The sequence below is a fragment of the Nycticebus coucang genome, chromosome 2 (genome assembly GCF_027406575.1).
Source record: "Nycticebus coucang isolate mNycCou1 chromosome 2, mNycCou1.pri, whole genome shotgun sequence".
Taxonomy (NCBI): domain Eukaryota; kingdom Metazoa; phylum Chordata; class Mammalia; order Primates; family Lorisidae; genus Nycticebus; species Nycticebus coucang.
In genome coordinates this window covers 156270820-156286698 of record NC_069781.1, presented here as the reverse complement: position 1 = coordinate 156286698, position 15879 = coordinate 156270820, and the positions used below count along the sequence as shown (strand labels likewise).

The 15879-nt window shown below is 54.8% G+C and overlaps 1 protein-coding gene across 8 annotated transcripts in view; it reads right to left on the bottom strand.

Moving 5' to 3' along the window:
* Positions 1-15879, bottom strand: part of ADGRG1 (adhesion G protein-coupled receptor G1) — a 41992-nt gene that overhangs the window by 23697 nt on the left and 2416 nt on the right. For 2 of the 8 annotated variants that reach the window (XM_053602612.1, XM_053602671.1), the window contains exon 1: positions 10094-10247. The exons of 2 other annotated variants lie outside the window; for them this stretch is intronic. The gene's annotated coding sequence lies outside the window, so the exon portion shown is untranslated. Of the gene's footprint in view, positions 1-339; positions 1226-8533; positions 8587-10093; positions 10248-11121; positions 11298-15879 lie in introns of those variants that run through there. 4 more of the 8 variants (XM_053602641.1, XM_053602646.1, XM_053602637.1 and 1 more) reach the window with 4 other exon arrangements.

The following is a 15879-nucleotide window of genomic DNA, read 5'->3' as shown; positions in this document are numbered from 1 at the left end:
AATCTTCAGCCGGGGTTTGACTGAGAGGAGGAGTGTGGAGGTCTCACCCCTACACCACTTCCTTGTGGTTGAGGCTGTTATCAGTTTAACTGGCCATGTGCCTTTAGAGGACTTTCTGTGACTTCCCTAGGGTCCTCAGGGCCACCCAAGCCCACCCACACCCCACCCACTAGCTGCACCACCAATGCTGGGGAGAGGGGATGGAGGGACAGGACAAAGAAAGAGGGGATGGGGGAGGACACAGGGGGCATGCTTGAAGGGAGATGAGGGGAGGGGAGAAAAAGGAGAGGGAAGAAGGGCAGGCGTAAGAGGGAGGGCGTTGGAGGGGAAGAATCATACCTGGACTCCTTCTTGTTGCCATAAAGTAGACTACAGACATAAAAAAAGCGTGAACGGGCGAGCAAAAGGCTCTCCTTGTTTGCGGGCAGCAGCCTGCTGGGGTGGTGGGTTGGTTTCCCCTGACTTCAAGAAGCTAGAGGGGACTTTGAAGCTGGGCCTCCCTAGACACCACCCCCTCAACGGAGCTTCAAACAAAGGGGGCAGCCAGGGAAGATAAGCTGAGTAGCCTCAGCCACCAGCGCCAGCGCAGGAGAAAGGGCGCAGGTGACAGCAGCCCCTGGCAACCGTTGCCCTGGCAACCATTGGCAGCTGCAAGAACAAAGTCACTACCCAGCTCCGAACCAGCACTGCAGCATGGCTCCCTAACTTGCCCTGTACCCAGTCCTTCAAATCAGATGCTGCCTGGGCCAGGCAGAGGGCTGCAGGAGAGAGGGCAGGGTTGAAGACAGAAGGTTATGGATGCAATGGGACAATTGCTTGTCTTGGAGGGATCTCGTAGAGCCAGAGCTTCCAATTTCTCAAGAGAAGCTGAACCACAGATTTTTATGTGAAATTTGCATGTTTATCCACATTGACTTTAAAACCACATCTTTTCAGAGCCCAGTAGGGTCCAAGTGATGCCTGTTGGTAGCTGGATTTGGGCTATGGGATCTGTCAGACTGTGGCCTTGGCCTTACACCAGGTTGGACCCCCCCAACTCCAACCAATGGTTGTCATGAGCACAGCATGTGTGTCATAGGTCTGCCTCCTCCAGAAAGCCTTCCCAGATTGCTATAGTGCATCAAGAATCCCCTTTCTGAGTTAGCCCTGGAGCTGCAGGTTCCTCCAGGCAGCTTCTTCTAGAGCACGCTGGGACACAGAAGTGCATCAGACTCTCTTTCTCAGTCTGCAAAGGGAGAAAAACAAACGCAAAGCTTCTGAAACCCGTACTATGTGCCAGGCACTACAGTGAACATTTTAGACACCGCTCTGCAAAGTCAGACCTATCGAACCACCTCACAGAGGCTCAGGGAAGTGATGTGACTTGCTGAAGGCCACCTAGCTGGTAAGGGAGCAGTATGAAATTCAAACCGAGATCGCTGGGATATGAAGACATCAAGACCAAATGTCTGTCTGATGTTTGACTAATCCTCTCTCCACCCAGCATCCAGTGCACGGTCAAACTTTATTTGATCACTTCCAGTGACAGGGAGCTCATTTCTTCCCAAGTGGACACATTCCTCTGATTTCTAAAAAGTCCTTCATATCCACTGAGTCAAAGGGAAAAGAAAGGACATCAAAGCTGCAAGGTGTCCTCTGTGTGCCAGACAGGGCAATGAAGAGAGCCAGGGGTCAGGCCCTAACAAGGCCTTTGGCTCCAGACCCACAGCAGGACAACAGAGCCAGGCTGTTCAGGGGTGCAAAAGGTCCTCGGATCTCAGTCAACCAGCTATGAGAGCTTGCCCAGAGCACTAACGGGAAACCTCACTGGCGCTCACAGTCCAAGGGGATGGAGGGACTTTGGGACGGTTTCTGGCAGAGTCCATGGGAAAGGCTGCAGGGGCCTGAGGCTGCAGAAACTATGTGCTTCTGCAATGCCCAGCACCCCCTGCAGTGGACCAGCGCCAGGAGGCAGCTTCAGTCAGGAGGCTGCTATTGTCTCACTGCCGGCCCAGAGCTGGGTTCCATTCAGGCACTATTTTTGGCCCCCCGGAGGAAGAGGAAAAGAAAGCAAAGAAAGGAGTTGCTGTTCTCTGGTGGAACCTTCAACGGAAAGGATCGTGGGGCCTGCTGGGCTAGAGAAGGCAGCCTCTGTTGGATCAAAGGATCCTGTGCGTAAAAGGAGCTGGTGGGGGGCTGTGGTTCACGGGATCCACGGGCAGGCATAGATGGGGCACCCCAGCCTTCTACACACTACTGCAGCAACACACAGTCAGAGACACAGCTACCCCCACCCCTGCCATAATTCCTAAACACATCCCACCCACTTATAGTAATAGAGAGACTTGTAATAGCTCACTGCAGCCCAGAGCCAGAAGCCAAAGAGACCGACAAGCCCCGTTCTTACTTCACACCAACAACACTCCTGACCAGGGCAGATTTGGGGGGACAAAATGATGAGGCTCATACTGTAAGATGACCGAGGCTCAGGGAGCTTCAAAATAATCAGCTAAGGACTGCACTCCACTCCCACCAATCCCGTCCCTTCCTTGCATTCCAGGAAGACTCCTTCTGTCCTCAGATATACCTCAGGACCTTTGAACGTGTTTTTCCTTCAATGTAGCACATTCTTTCCAAGACCTTTCTGATTAGCTCCTGCTCAGGCCTTAGTTCAAACGCCCCCTCCTCGAGAAGCCTTCCGTGATTACCCAATCAAAATCACCTTATGCATGCACCACTTTCTCCCACGTTTGTTTTGTTATCTTTATGGCACCTAACACTAAAATAACCCGGCAATCATTAGCCCTTACTCAGCATTGCACTATCGCATCTGTCCTGCTCACCACTGTATCCCTAGTACCCAGCACAGTGCCTGGTCCATAGTAGATGCCCAGTGACTGCTAGTGAATGGATGAGACAGAGCTGGGGCTCTAACCCAGAAAGGGTCCCAGCCTCTCCCCAATAGGACTCAATTCCTAACACTATAGATCCAACCCAAAAGTGCCACTTGGAGCATATGGGAATGGGGTGTGGGGAGAGTTGAAGCATCTACAACTCCCCTCCCCACCACTTCTCAGCCTCCAACAGGTGCTTGGCCAGAGAGGAGCTTCCAAGAATGTGCATAGCCTGAGAACAGGGACAGGATCTGAAACACCAGGCTAACTCACATCTGCCTGGTAAAGGCTCTGAGAAGTCCTGCACAGCAAAAGCCTGGGAGCCCGTGCCTTTCCTAAGCCACTAGGGCCACAGATACAGTTTTAATGTATGCTGGATTAGAGGATGTCTGAGATCCCATCCAAATGTATGAGCAGCAAACCTTGGGTTTTCTCTTTACATAAAGACAAAGTTATCACCTCCAAGGCCCCAGAAGGCCCACTTCTGCAGCTCAGGGGTAAAGGAGGCCCAGGACATCTGCCAGAAGGTGGGTCACGTTCCCACTGCTGCCAATGCCAAGCTTCTACCTGGGCTTCCCATGAGCTTTCCAAGCAAGGAGGGGAAATGACACCTATCTGTGACCAGGGAGGTCCTGGGATCTAGGAACTGGGGGGATGGGGTATGACCCAAGGACTAGCCTGCAGAGACTCACAAGGAGCTAGGGCAGGGCAGGGAACCACATGTGAGCAACCACATGATATGCACCTGGCCCCCCATTGCTCTGTGGCCACCCATGAGGAGGTACTCTTATTCCCATTTTACAGCCAAGGAAACTGAGGCTCAGAGAGGAGATGCTGCTTGTCCAGGGACACAGAGCTGGTAACACTGGTTCCAAATCCAGCTCTGTGCATTCCTCTCCCTGTGCTTCCTCCTTTGTCCTACATGGCACCGCCGCCCTCTGCCCTGGCATCTCCATGACATGGAGGGTTAGCACCAGCCACTCCGTGGAGGTGGAAATGGAGATTCAGAGAGGGTGAGCCATGGGCCCAAAGCCTCACAGCCCAGGAACGGGGCCAGGCCAGACCTCGGTTACTCCCACACATGCATGGTCTGCAGCACCACGTACTCCCTGGAGCACAGTTACCGCAGCTTCTGACTCTGGTCACCCAGACCCAGGACTCCTTGGCATGCTGACATCCAAGGCAGGGTCTCCAAAAAGAAGCACTGCTGTCCTCCCCCTCCAGGGTGACAGTGGGTACTGCACTCAGTCCCTGGCCTTCACTACCCCCAGCTAAGACACCAGGTCCCCCAGGCAGGAGAGGAGAATAGACCCTGCCCCTGTGGCCCCAGTGGTGTGTGCACAGATGGCAGAGTCCTACTAAGGGATAAGCTCTGAGGAAACTGTGCACGAGGGTGCCTTCTGGTCCTCCCACTGCCCGTGGCTCTAGGGAAGTGATGGCACATGCAGGTGTGTCAGAGGAAGTGCCATGGGGTTGGGAACACCCTTTCCAGGTTCAGGCCTATTGGATTCAGGCCTTGGTTGTCCCACCTCTTCCAGACCCCTCCCATTAGACCCACCCTCCTCACTCCAGTCCTCTTCTGCTGGGTCCCCCTGGTCCTCTGTGGCTCCCATTCAGCTCACTGAGCCATTTATATACTAACAGGAGCCTCTTGAAGACAATTGGATGGACCTAAAGTTCAGGCCTGGTGACTAGCAAAGACTGCGGAGAGAGCAACGCCTGCCCACCAACATTACCTGATACTGCTAGAAAGACCCACGCAAGGCTTAGGGACTTAATGACTGGGGAACATGGGAATTGGGTACGTGTCTCTCCTAGAGCCAGAAAAGCTAAGGGCTGGAAGTAACCATAAAGAGAAGCTTCGCATGATTCCCAAGTTCCCTCTGTATCTTTCCTTCCAAACTTGAACACCTACAGTGACAGGGAACTCACTACCTCCGAGGGGAACAGCCATCTGTAGTACTATGAGGGGAAAGTCTGGGCTCAGAGGCAAGAGACTAGGTTCAAGTCCCCATGACCACTGACGGCCCAGGGACCTCGGACCTGCTTCCTCATCTGTGAAATGTGGATAAAAATTCAAATCTTAAAGAGGCCAGCAGCACCCAAGATTGAATGAGGGTCTTTGTAGGCAGTGAAGCATTTGGCACATGCCCAGACAGTGACAAAGCAAAGGATCAGCGGGCGGAGGGTACAGGGCCAAGCATGACTCAGTTGCCCCCGCCAGCCCCTGGGGTTCACCCCTAGCATTTGTCACCATTGAGACAGGTGGGTCTGAGCAGTTGTCCCTCAGCCACAGGGTCAAAGACCCAGGGTGCCAGCCACAGAGCCACACCCTAAGGGGCCAGACTAGGTCAGGAACCCAGAAAGGGTCAGCTGCTTAGCTCAGGTCCCAGCGACCAAGGTCGGTCAGCTCAGCAGAGAAGTGACCAGAGTGCTTCTCAACCCCAGAAAACAAGCCCAGCTCAAATCCAGGCTTCCTCTCCTGGCCTAGGAGAGTGGCCTCTGGTTCCCTGAAAGGTCAGCAGTTCTGTGGCTTCTCAGGTTCAGGGTCACTTAAAACTAACACCAAAACGTGGACAAGGCCTGAGGTCTTGGGGAGCAGGAGGGAGCCCCAGGCTGGACAGCACTTTGGGCCAACAGATCAAGACCCCATTGGATGGGACTGTCCAAGGGAACAGGCTTTCAGGGATTGGTGTCTTTCCCAGTGACATCTTGGGAGGATGGGTCTATTGCTATGGGATAAAGTCTCTGCTGCTTCCTAAGAGAAGGGCTTGGTGGTGGCCCCGAACAGTGGCAGTGACAACAGCGCTTACAGTGTGCCATACACTGTCTTTAGCAATTAAAATCCAATGGCTCACTTTTGCCTCTCAAGGTGCCTTTGCCATATTCATTTTAAAGGTTAAGAAAATGAAATGCAGAATAGTTAATACGCTCATCCAAGTTTACACAGCTGGTGGAGCTGGGACAGAATCAGGCAGCTCCAGAGCCCACACCCCCACCTGAGCACCTGTGCTCCCTTTCCCAGGGGCCAGTGGGCTGGGGGATGGAGAAGGTCAGGACAGCTGGGGACAGGGTCTACTTCTCACGAGCCTCTAAAATGTGTGGCTGTCTCAGGTAATCCCCACAGGATCTCACTTAGATATTAGAGATTTTTACAGCCCAAGTAATGAGACTTAGAGAAGAAATCAAGCCCCTTACTCAAAGTTGCTTTTCAAGGATTTGAACTAGTTCTAACTCAACACCCTATAACCCTGAAGATAAAACCTTTAGCTGAGGCTTAAGGAGGACCCCTTGAAGCCACACACTCTGCTAGATAAATACTAGGCAGCCATTTGTTGCCCTAAATTTCAGCAACAACCCTGCAAGGGGATGATATTGTTATCGCCATTTACAGGCAAGAAAACTGAGGTCCAGAGAAGCTGTGATCAGCAGGATGCAAGGCGGTTCGTCTCAAACGTCCAGGGCTATCAAGAGTAGGAGGGCAGAGGCCTGGAGATATGAAGGTCTGAGAAGTGGCAGAGGTGGCTTTCTATTTCGTTGCTGCTCCTTTTGGAGTTAGTTGAAGTGGCCCTGAGCCTGGGAGCCAGGCTGGAGCCATTAGCCATAGAGTCACAAATCTTTCAAGAGACCAGAGCTGAGCTGGCTCCTGGACAGCAAAGCCCCCACCCCCAGACCATCTAATGCAGAGAGGCCTGGCCACTGGTACTGGCAAGCTCTGCCAGCTCTTCAGGACTGAGCTTTTATCTCTGCCTGGAAATTGCCAAGTGTACCGTAAACTGCCTAAGCTGGTGCCAGTCCAGGAGCCTGACGCCCACCACGCAGGTCTCCTTGCCAAGCTGAAGGGAATGAGTGAGTACCACTGGTGTCCAGGTGGTCCCAGCTCTCCCAGCAGTAAGGGGGACAGGAAGAAGTACTCCCAAGTTATTACAGGTATATCTCTGGGACTCAGTGTACCAATCTGCCCAGTGGGAGAAATAAAGTTTAAGGCTCATCATTTATATGGGCCAGGTGTTGTCTTATATGCTTTCCTATATTAACTCTCTTAGAGCTCCTAACAGCCCGGAGGTAGACGTGATCATTATCCACATTTTAAAGATGGGGAAACTGAGGCACGGGCCCATATTTACACAAACAGAGAGAAACAAAGCCAAGATTCTCCCTGGGAAAGCCAGGGGGCACTGTCACCCAAAAGGGGCATGGGTTTGGTAGTGACAGGAATGGGGTTCAAGACAGGGCACATGCCCTCTGGCACCCAGCAAGGTGCTCAGCCAGCCCTTCCCCTCTCAGAGATAAGAGCCGAGACTGTGGAGCCTGAAAGGTGTGGGATTACTCACTAGGGAAGCCTCCTGTGCCTCAGTGTCCACAACTCAAAGTAGGCACAGCACATAAAGCACCGAGGCCAGGGGCCTGTCGGTCTGAGGTTGAGGAAAGCCCAGGATTATAGTCCAGGCTGAGCCACCAGGGACCAAGGAGGTGTCTTAGCCCAGGCAGGCCGGCACTGGGCAGTGGTCAGAAAATGCTTGTCCCGGCCTCCCTCCTAACTCTTGGCCCACTACCCAGCAGCCCAGGCCTAAGCCCAGAATCTGTAAGCCTCCCAGGGGCCCCAAGGAGCTCCAGATGGGGTGTGAGGACCAGAGATAGGAGGAGGGGCAAAGTCTCAGTAGAAAGCAGCCGGGAGGCTGAGGCTGCGCCAGGGCCCCGCCCCGCCTGGGTGAGAGGCCCCTTTGTGCCAGCCTGCCCCGCCCCCCATTTGCCATCTGCCCGGTCCCTGGAGTCTGGTCACCCCCGGCTGCCGAATTTGCTCACATGATGCCCCCATCTGCTGTTGAGTCAGAAGATGAGGACCACAGGGCCTCCCCAAGGATGGGGACGAGGCTGCTGAGCCCTGCCTAGGCTCTGGTCCAGGAGGAAGAGGTTGCGCTGGGGTTTGGAGCTGCCAAGTTTCCCCCATTCTCCCTCCTCCACTTGACGTCCCAACTGCCTCCTCTGTGGCGTCCCTTGGGGCCCTGCCACAACCCAACTCATCCTGCATCCCTGAAACAGGCACAGCAGCCCTGCCTGCCCCCATACGCAGCTTTTGCCCAGGAGTAGGGGACCTGGGGCCCAGTTCAGCTACAGCGGAGTCCATGGTCGCTCCTATGTGGCTGTCTTGCCCACTGCCTGCTGCTGCCTTTGTCATGCTGGGTCCTTCTGGGAAGGCCATGGCACCCCAGACCCTGCCACAGCTCTGCCACCTCTCACTGGCCCTCTCTAAGCTGGGCTGCCACCTCGCCCTCTTCTCTCTCAGCCCCGGAGCTGCCCCAAGCATCAGCCAGGGACTTAGCAGCCAGGGACTGGGACAGTCCAATCAATCCTACATTGCAAACCCCTCCCACCCTCCCCTTCCTGCTGGGGTCACAGCCTGGGTCCCACATAGCACCCACTACCAGAAGCTATGCCCTCCCTAGTGTCCCCACCTCCCTTCCCTATAGAGCAGCTTGGGACCCACCAGCCTGGCCCACCAAGTGTCAAAGCATGACCCATGCCCAGTCTCCAGTGGCATCCCTAGCCCCCGGGGTCACATCATTCCCCAAACCTTTTCCCAAATCTGCTAGGATTCCTCCTACCTTTCTCCACCTCTCCCCAGTGCTCGACACACATCAACCCCTCTCTCCACCCACCTTCCTCCTGAGTCCAGCATACTGCCTTCTGTAGAGCCTCCCTGGTCCTCGTCCCCTTCCTGGGCCCTCAGTTATCCTGCTTATCTCATCTCCTAACTGTCTTGTTTATTTGTGTCCCTCACAAGACGAGGTGTCACACCAGGCTGACTGCTGCTGCCCAGTGGCCCAGGCTACCACACCTTCAGCCTGTGCTCTTCAGCACCTGACGCTCTCAGAGCCCAGCCCCAGGCTGCTGGCAGCGCAGCTGTGATCACCACATATTCATTTAGCAGCTGGGGCAACTGAGGCCCAGAGGAGAGGCGAGGCAAAGTGGCTGCAGTGATGCTGAGGCTGAGGGTCTATATCTCAGGTCCCTGCAGCAAAGTGGGAGGACCTGCACATGGGCAGAGAAGACCCCACAGGACCCTGGCCTGGGCTCTGGGAAATCAAGCAGGCAGTCTATGGCTTTTGCTGACCAGATATGCACCTTCTCACCCAGTCTCTGGCCTCAGGGAGGGCAGGGGCCTTGCTTTTGGGTCTGAGTCACTCATAAGTTCTAAGTGACTTTGCTTCATTCACTGCCCTGTCCCAGGGACAGCATGGAGCACATAGTAGGCATGCAATAAATATTTATATAGCTAGCTTCCTGGCCCCCTGAAGGAGCCATACCAGCTATTTCCACCCATCCCACTGGCCTCAGCCCACGAGGGCCACAGATGAGCCCTCCCCAGACTCATCCCCCACCCCTCTCAGTAAAATGGGCACCAGTCTCCTCTTGGGGGGGCTTTGGAGACCCCAACTCTGTACTACACCAAAGAGGTTTATGGAGGGGGGACGAGAGGAACCACTGCTTTCCCACCCCCAAGTGGCAGAGGGTGGGAAGGTCCTATCACTCCCATGTAGACGAGAATCCTGAGGTCTAGTGGTTGGCAGGCAGAGAACCCTCCACCCTCAGTCTGTGCTTCCCTGACTACCTGCCCCCAGTTCCCAGGACTCTCTCCCCAAGTGCCCTGCATTCAGACCCCACTGCCAGGACCATCTCCTTCCAAAGAGGGACTTGGAGATAAAGAGCAGGACAGCCTCCAAATCGGCTGGGGATCCTGGCCCCAGGCCCCAGGAGAGCTACAGGCAAGCTGTTCTCAGGAGCATGCCCTAAAGTGCCCTAAAGTGCCCCCTCCTCCCTGAGCCTGGCCCCTGGCTCTCCATCTTGCACTTGCTATGTGACCTTGTGCAAGCCACTGCCCTCTCGAGCTTCAGTTCTCCCACCTATATGGCAGGAGCTATGATCTCAGAACCCAGAGAGCAGACCTCAGCGGACACTGAGGCATAAGAGGCTTACCCAGTGACTGTACCACTCTGAGACTCAGTTTCCTGAGCTATCAAATGACTAGTGGCTCTGAGAGGTCCCAGCCGCCTCCCAGGCACCTCCCTATTCATGTACCCCAACTCTAGAGAACCCTGCACAGCCATGCTCCCTCAGAGATACCGGGATCTCACGTTCCCCATTCTGCTCAGCAGCTGCACACACATACACACACCCCCAGCCCTCCCCCACCTACTGTCCAGTCCTTGGACAGGTACCTGCTATCAGGCAGAGGGTCCTGCGTAGGAGCAGAGGGCTGGACCACCCAGGGGCTTAACCTGCCAGTTCTGGTCCCCGCAGCTGCCTAGTGATCGGGCGTGTGTGGGAGGCTCCCAGCCCCTCTCGTGCAGCAGGGCAGAGCAGGCAGCCAGTGCAAAGCTGGAGGAGGAGCCCCGTGTGTTTGGTGGGGGGACACCACCCCCTCCTGCCCCAGCTGGACTCCTCCCTCCTCCCTGAGCTCGCTGGGCTGGGGATGACGATATATGTGAGTCACAGATTTCTCAGAGGGAGGCAAAGAGGGGGCAGGGCTGAGACTGTTACCCTGGGAGATGCCCGTGACTCAGCACTGGGTGAGGGGACACCTCAGCCTCACCCCTCATCCAGACAGTTGCCAATCTTCACGGACAGCCACAGATTGGGGATAACTTTGCCTCCTCATCTTCCATCTGTCACTTCCCTGGGGCTGGTCTCCCCAAAGTTCCTGCAGAGAGGCTGATGTTGCCACGGCAACAGACCTCTCAGATGCTGCCTCCCTACCCAACCCCAGCCCAGGCGACAACTGCCCCTTCCTGAAGGAGAGTCCAGCCTCCTTGACAGCAGAAAGGAGCTGGCGCTGACCGGCAGAGCGGAAGGCAGGCCAAGAGGGAGGGTGTGTCAGGCAGCCTGGCACAAGGCCAGCCAGGCCACGCACAACTGACCAGCAGGCCTGAGTCCTCTTGGAGTCCGGTTAGTCCTCACACCAAAGGGGCTCACCACAGTGATCCCCAAGTACCCACAGTTTCAAGCCCTGGATTCTGACACCCTCCAGGGGCTCCTGCAAATGGCCTCTGTTGAGCCAAACGGGAAACTGAGGCCCAGGTGAAGAGCTATTCCTGGTCACTTCAAAAGCTCAGAGAGAGAAATTTGGAAACGAGCCAACACCCCATCCCTTTTCTGGCCACTCCTTGTCAGCACTCCCCCCCCAACTTCCCCGCCACTGCTGAGGTTCACGGCCCCTCTTGGAGCCAGGAAGCTTCAGATAACTCACATGTCCTGTGGAGATTCCCATCTCTCTCATCCGTACAACGTGGGTTAATTATTCCCCAGTCAGAAATGCTCAAGGAATCCACAACGGAAGGAGGGTAGGTGGTGACAGCAGTAGCAGTAATAAGAACAACAATAATTACTGCGGCCCAGCCTCTTCCCTCTCACCAGCTCCATAGCACACAGGGCAGTGGTGAGAAGTCAGACTGTGGCTTAGATCCATGCCTGGCACTTGCCGGCCCTCAATAAACATCCTCCGTTAGCGTGGGGGTGAAGTAGGGGGAGAGCATGGCAGAGAAATGCAGCTCAGGTACCGGAATAGACCTGCCCAAGGTCACATAGCTAGCCAGGGCCAGGCTGGGAGGGAGCCCAGGCTTTCCTCCTGGTGCCTGTGCGGATATGAGGATGCTCAGGGAACTTTTGGTTCCTTTGGTCCAGTAGGAATCTGCATTCCCAAAGAGAGCGTGAGGGGAGCTTCTCAGGCAGCCCCCACCTGCCTGCCCTAAATCAAGCTACAGGGAGGGGGGATGGCAGCAAAGCCACTCTGTGGGCTGCAGGGAGGCCATAGGCCAGAGCTTCCAGAAAGCAATGCTGTTCTCCCTCCACGAGCAGCCCTGCTGTCCAGGCTGTGGGCATCCTGTGCCTGGGCATAGGGGCACAGTGAGCACTTGGCCCATGGCAGGCCTGCTGCCTCTCCCAAGGGGGTGCTCCTTTATTGCCAGAGCAAGAGGGGCCAGCCTACACTGGGGGGCCTGCACACAAGGGAGCAAGACTGAGTTATCCAGGATAGGATGGGAAGTCCCTGACATGACATTTCCTTTGTCAAGTCACTGCCTCTAAACCTCAGTTTTCCCAAGGACAATCCTTCAGCGCCTGGCCAGCTAGTAGCTGGGGCAGCCTCAGCTGTTCCCTAGGGGCCAGGCCAGCAGGGCAGCTGTCCCCTGACCTACCCCACACACTCCATAGAGGGTACTGGCCAGTAGGGCACAGATGGAGGTTAAAAACTCTGCTCTCTGCAGATGGCCAAGGGAAGGACCCAGAAGCCTGGAGCCAGCTACTCCTCTGGCCACACAGGAAAGCCCAGCTGGGGAAGGAGTTGACTTGCCAAGCTCTCCATGTGCCTCTCACTATTAGGCTTTGCAGAGACCTACTATGTGCTTGGCAGTGTGCCAGGCTCTGGGACAGACAGGTGGGGAAGCAGCCCCAGCTCTGAGCCTGGCCAGGGAGAAAAACCTGGCTGTCATCAGGTGACGCCTGGAATTGGTTATCAGCACCCAACTCCGATAGAATCTAGAAGGTTCTGGGAATCAAAGGAGAGAAACCAAATAAATTATTATTAAATGCAATACTGTACTGCATTATTTGTACTAATAAATGTCTGTAAGATGCTCTGCTTTATGTGGGTTGTTCCCACTTCATCCTTGCAACCCTGTGGGCTGGTGCCACTAGTATTTTAGAGATGGCCAGAGACACGCAGTGCCTTAGCTAGGGACACACAGCTGGCACATGGTGGGCCTCTAGATGCGTAGTCTTTAACCAAACACCTGACACCAGGTGTCAAGCCCCTGCTAGGCATGTAATAGTCACCATCTCCTTTGGTTCTCACCACAATCACCATTCCCCACTCTAGACAAGAAGGGCTAAGGCACAGGGAGGGCTATGCACACCAGCCAGTAACAAAGCCAGGGTCTGAGCCAAACATGCTGGCTCCAGAGACCCCTCTGGGTCTTAAAGGAGGGGAAGGGCTTCAGTAACAGAAGCCATCTGAAAGGGCATTCCAGGGAGAATCAACAGAGGTAAAGAGCCATTCTTGGAAAGAAGTGAGATCTAATTGGGAAGCAGGGGGTCAGACTCTGGAAAACTTTGAAAGAATGGATTTTAGGGGGTAAAGGCACTAAGAAAGGTGTTTGGGTAAGGAGAGGGGTGAACAGCACTCAAAATGTGGTCTGGAGACCTGCAGCATAGCCTGAGAACTTGGATCTCAGGTGTCCTTGAGACCTGGTAAATCTGAAAACAGTAGACTCTCCGTGAGCTGACCAGCCAAGGGTCTATAACAAACTGGTCAACATAAGGAGCTAAGCCTACTGTACTGATATGTACACGTGGTACATGTCCAGTCCCTTACAAGTTGGTCAAATAAAGGAGGTGGTCAATGCAGGGAGGTGGTCAGCTATGGAGGTTTACCATATATATTTCAAGGAGATTCTTGGGTGATTCCAGTATGTGTTAAAGCACAGCAAGCCCTGGTCTAGGGGAGGGGAGGGATGGGGCAGGGAAGCCAGCCTCCATCTGGGGCCTTGAAGAAGATGGGAGGGGCTGGGAAGAAGACTTTGGTCCAAAGGACCAGAAGCAGTGCTGGGACCCCTGATATATACACACCTGACATGGAGGGATGGGGAGTGGGGAGATGTCAGAATCTTCCTTGAAGTGTGGGGGGCACAGGATGGGGTGCAGGTCTAGAAGGCAAGGAAGAGGCCACCCTTGGGCACAATGAGGGGGAGTGAACCTGCAGCATATAGGGGTGTTAAACATTGCCCCTGCAGCTAGTAGCACATTTCTGGGGCTCAGAGGTGAAGGGCAGAGCAGGTCATAAGCATTACGGCTGTGGCAGGGGCCAGAGATGGGGTGGAGGCACTGAAAGTGGAAAGTGCAGGAAGCCCTTCATTTTAAGTGACAGGAGAGGGTGTATGCTGCTGCTGAGCAGTTCAGACCAACTGGCCTCTACACCTGTCCCTGCCAGCTGGGTGACTTGGGCAAGCATGCCTTTATTCATCTATCACCTCTCCTCTCAAGTGGGATAAAAATAGCACTGCCCATTGGGCTGATTAAATGAAACCACATGGGTAAAGTTCACAGAATGAGCACCCTGATGGGTTTCCTGGGCATTGCTGTGCAGAGCGGCCTGCAGAGGAGGCAGACATGGGAGACCTTCAAAAACATGTGGACCCCAGAGCAGGAATAAGAGGTTGGATAATCCTGTTGTCCACCGTGACTGAGTCCTGGGAGAGGCCTAGATGAGTAGGTGAACATGTTGGAGCTGGGTGGGGTATCTTCATCCCCTCGTTCCACTTCTAACCCTCTAGCCAGAGCAGCATTTGAGCATGAGCCAGCCTTGCAAACACTGAAGAACTATGCCCACCCATGCGAATAGCAGTGGGCAACCATTGCCTGCTCAGAGATGGGTCTTTACTAGACAAGAGCAACTCAAGTCTAGACCTCTAGCCTTGCAAGCTGAGTGATCTTACAAATCATTGAGCACAATGCCTGTTGTCATCACAAAGTCAACACAAAAGCCAAAGCCCAGCACTCCACAGTTTGGAGAGCCCTTTCACATCCAGAATCTCCTCTATAAAACAGTGATGATAGTTCCTGTTTAACAGAGATGGAAACTGAGGCTCAGGGACAGGATCTTCCCAAGGCCTCACAGCAAGTCAACAGCAGAGTCAGGACCTGAACTCAGATCACGTGTTTTGTGGCCAAAAGCTCCCAGTCACCTCTCTGTTTATTCCCATGGGAAAGCCTCCTGGGCACAGGCGTGGGAGCAGCCGCAACCCCATGATAACACCATCTCCCATCACACCCATCCCAGGGCCCAGCAGGGATGGCATTGCACATGTGACTCAGCCACCCTCACAAAGGGAGCTGTGTGCCCCATGCCCTAGGCCTGCCTCTGTCACCCATGCCCATCCCCCAGCTAGGGAACAAGCAGAGAGCCGGACATAGTCGAGACACGGGAGCAAGAGCTGTCCTGGGCTGTTAAAATGGGATGAGTCTGATGAAGATTCAAGCCCGGGCTTGGGGTACAAGAGGTTGGTGCCAGCATAGATGATGGAATGAGAGCCCAGACGAACAGTAGGGGACAGAGTGCCCAGGTCCTAAGCCTGTTTTCTGAAACCTTATTTGGAGGTCCAAGGGCAAACTTAATCCAGTTGGCTCTCTCTCGAAGGGAGGAGCCCAGGCAGGGGCCCTGCCCACATTTACCTGTGTCTGGTTTCAAAAGCACCGTGGCTGTGGTCAGGGAAAAGGCACGCCCCGGATGCCAGCCGGGCTCCTGTATCCACCCCTGGCCAAAACATTGTCCTTTCTTCACCCTTTCCCCTCCGAAGGTTCCAGACTTGGAGCCCAGAGGCCCCTACTGAGCTCTTACTCTGTGCCAGGCAAGTGACTTACATTTTCTCCCACAATTTCATCAGGGCGGCCTTGCCCCATTTGCCAGAGGAAGACACTGGGGCTGAGGGCTAGAAGCAGCCAGCCCACAAGCACACAGGATTCAAACCAGATGGGGCTGTAAGTTTTGTCTACCCCTTCAGTACCCTCTTCCTGGTTCCAGTGGCATCTTGATCATATGCCAACAGGAGTTGCCTTGGGCACTTTCTTCCTCCCCCGTGGTCACCCTGTTCCTGCCCTGCTGGGAAGGGGCGGCTGCAGAATGCAGTTCCTTAGACTGAGTTCAAGCTGGCTGACCTTCCCAGGAGGCGGGCATGCCTGGGTGCCCAGCTGCCTGAGGTAAAAGGTAGACAGGGGGGCCACCCCCTCTTCTTAGGCATGACGGAATGTCTGACCCTCTACCCGGCTTCCCGAGGGCATTTGGCAGGAAGGTTGTATCCAGCCAGTACAGGCCTAGAAGGTCATTCTGGCCATAGCCCTGCCTTCCAGCCTTCGGAAGCCCCAGGGTGGGGCATTCAGGGGCCTGGGTTACTCAGGTAAGACTCTCCCACCTCTGGACATTGGGGTGCCCCTCTGCAGCTCAGGGATTAGAGCT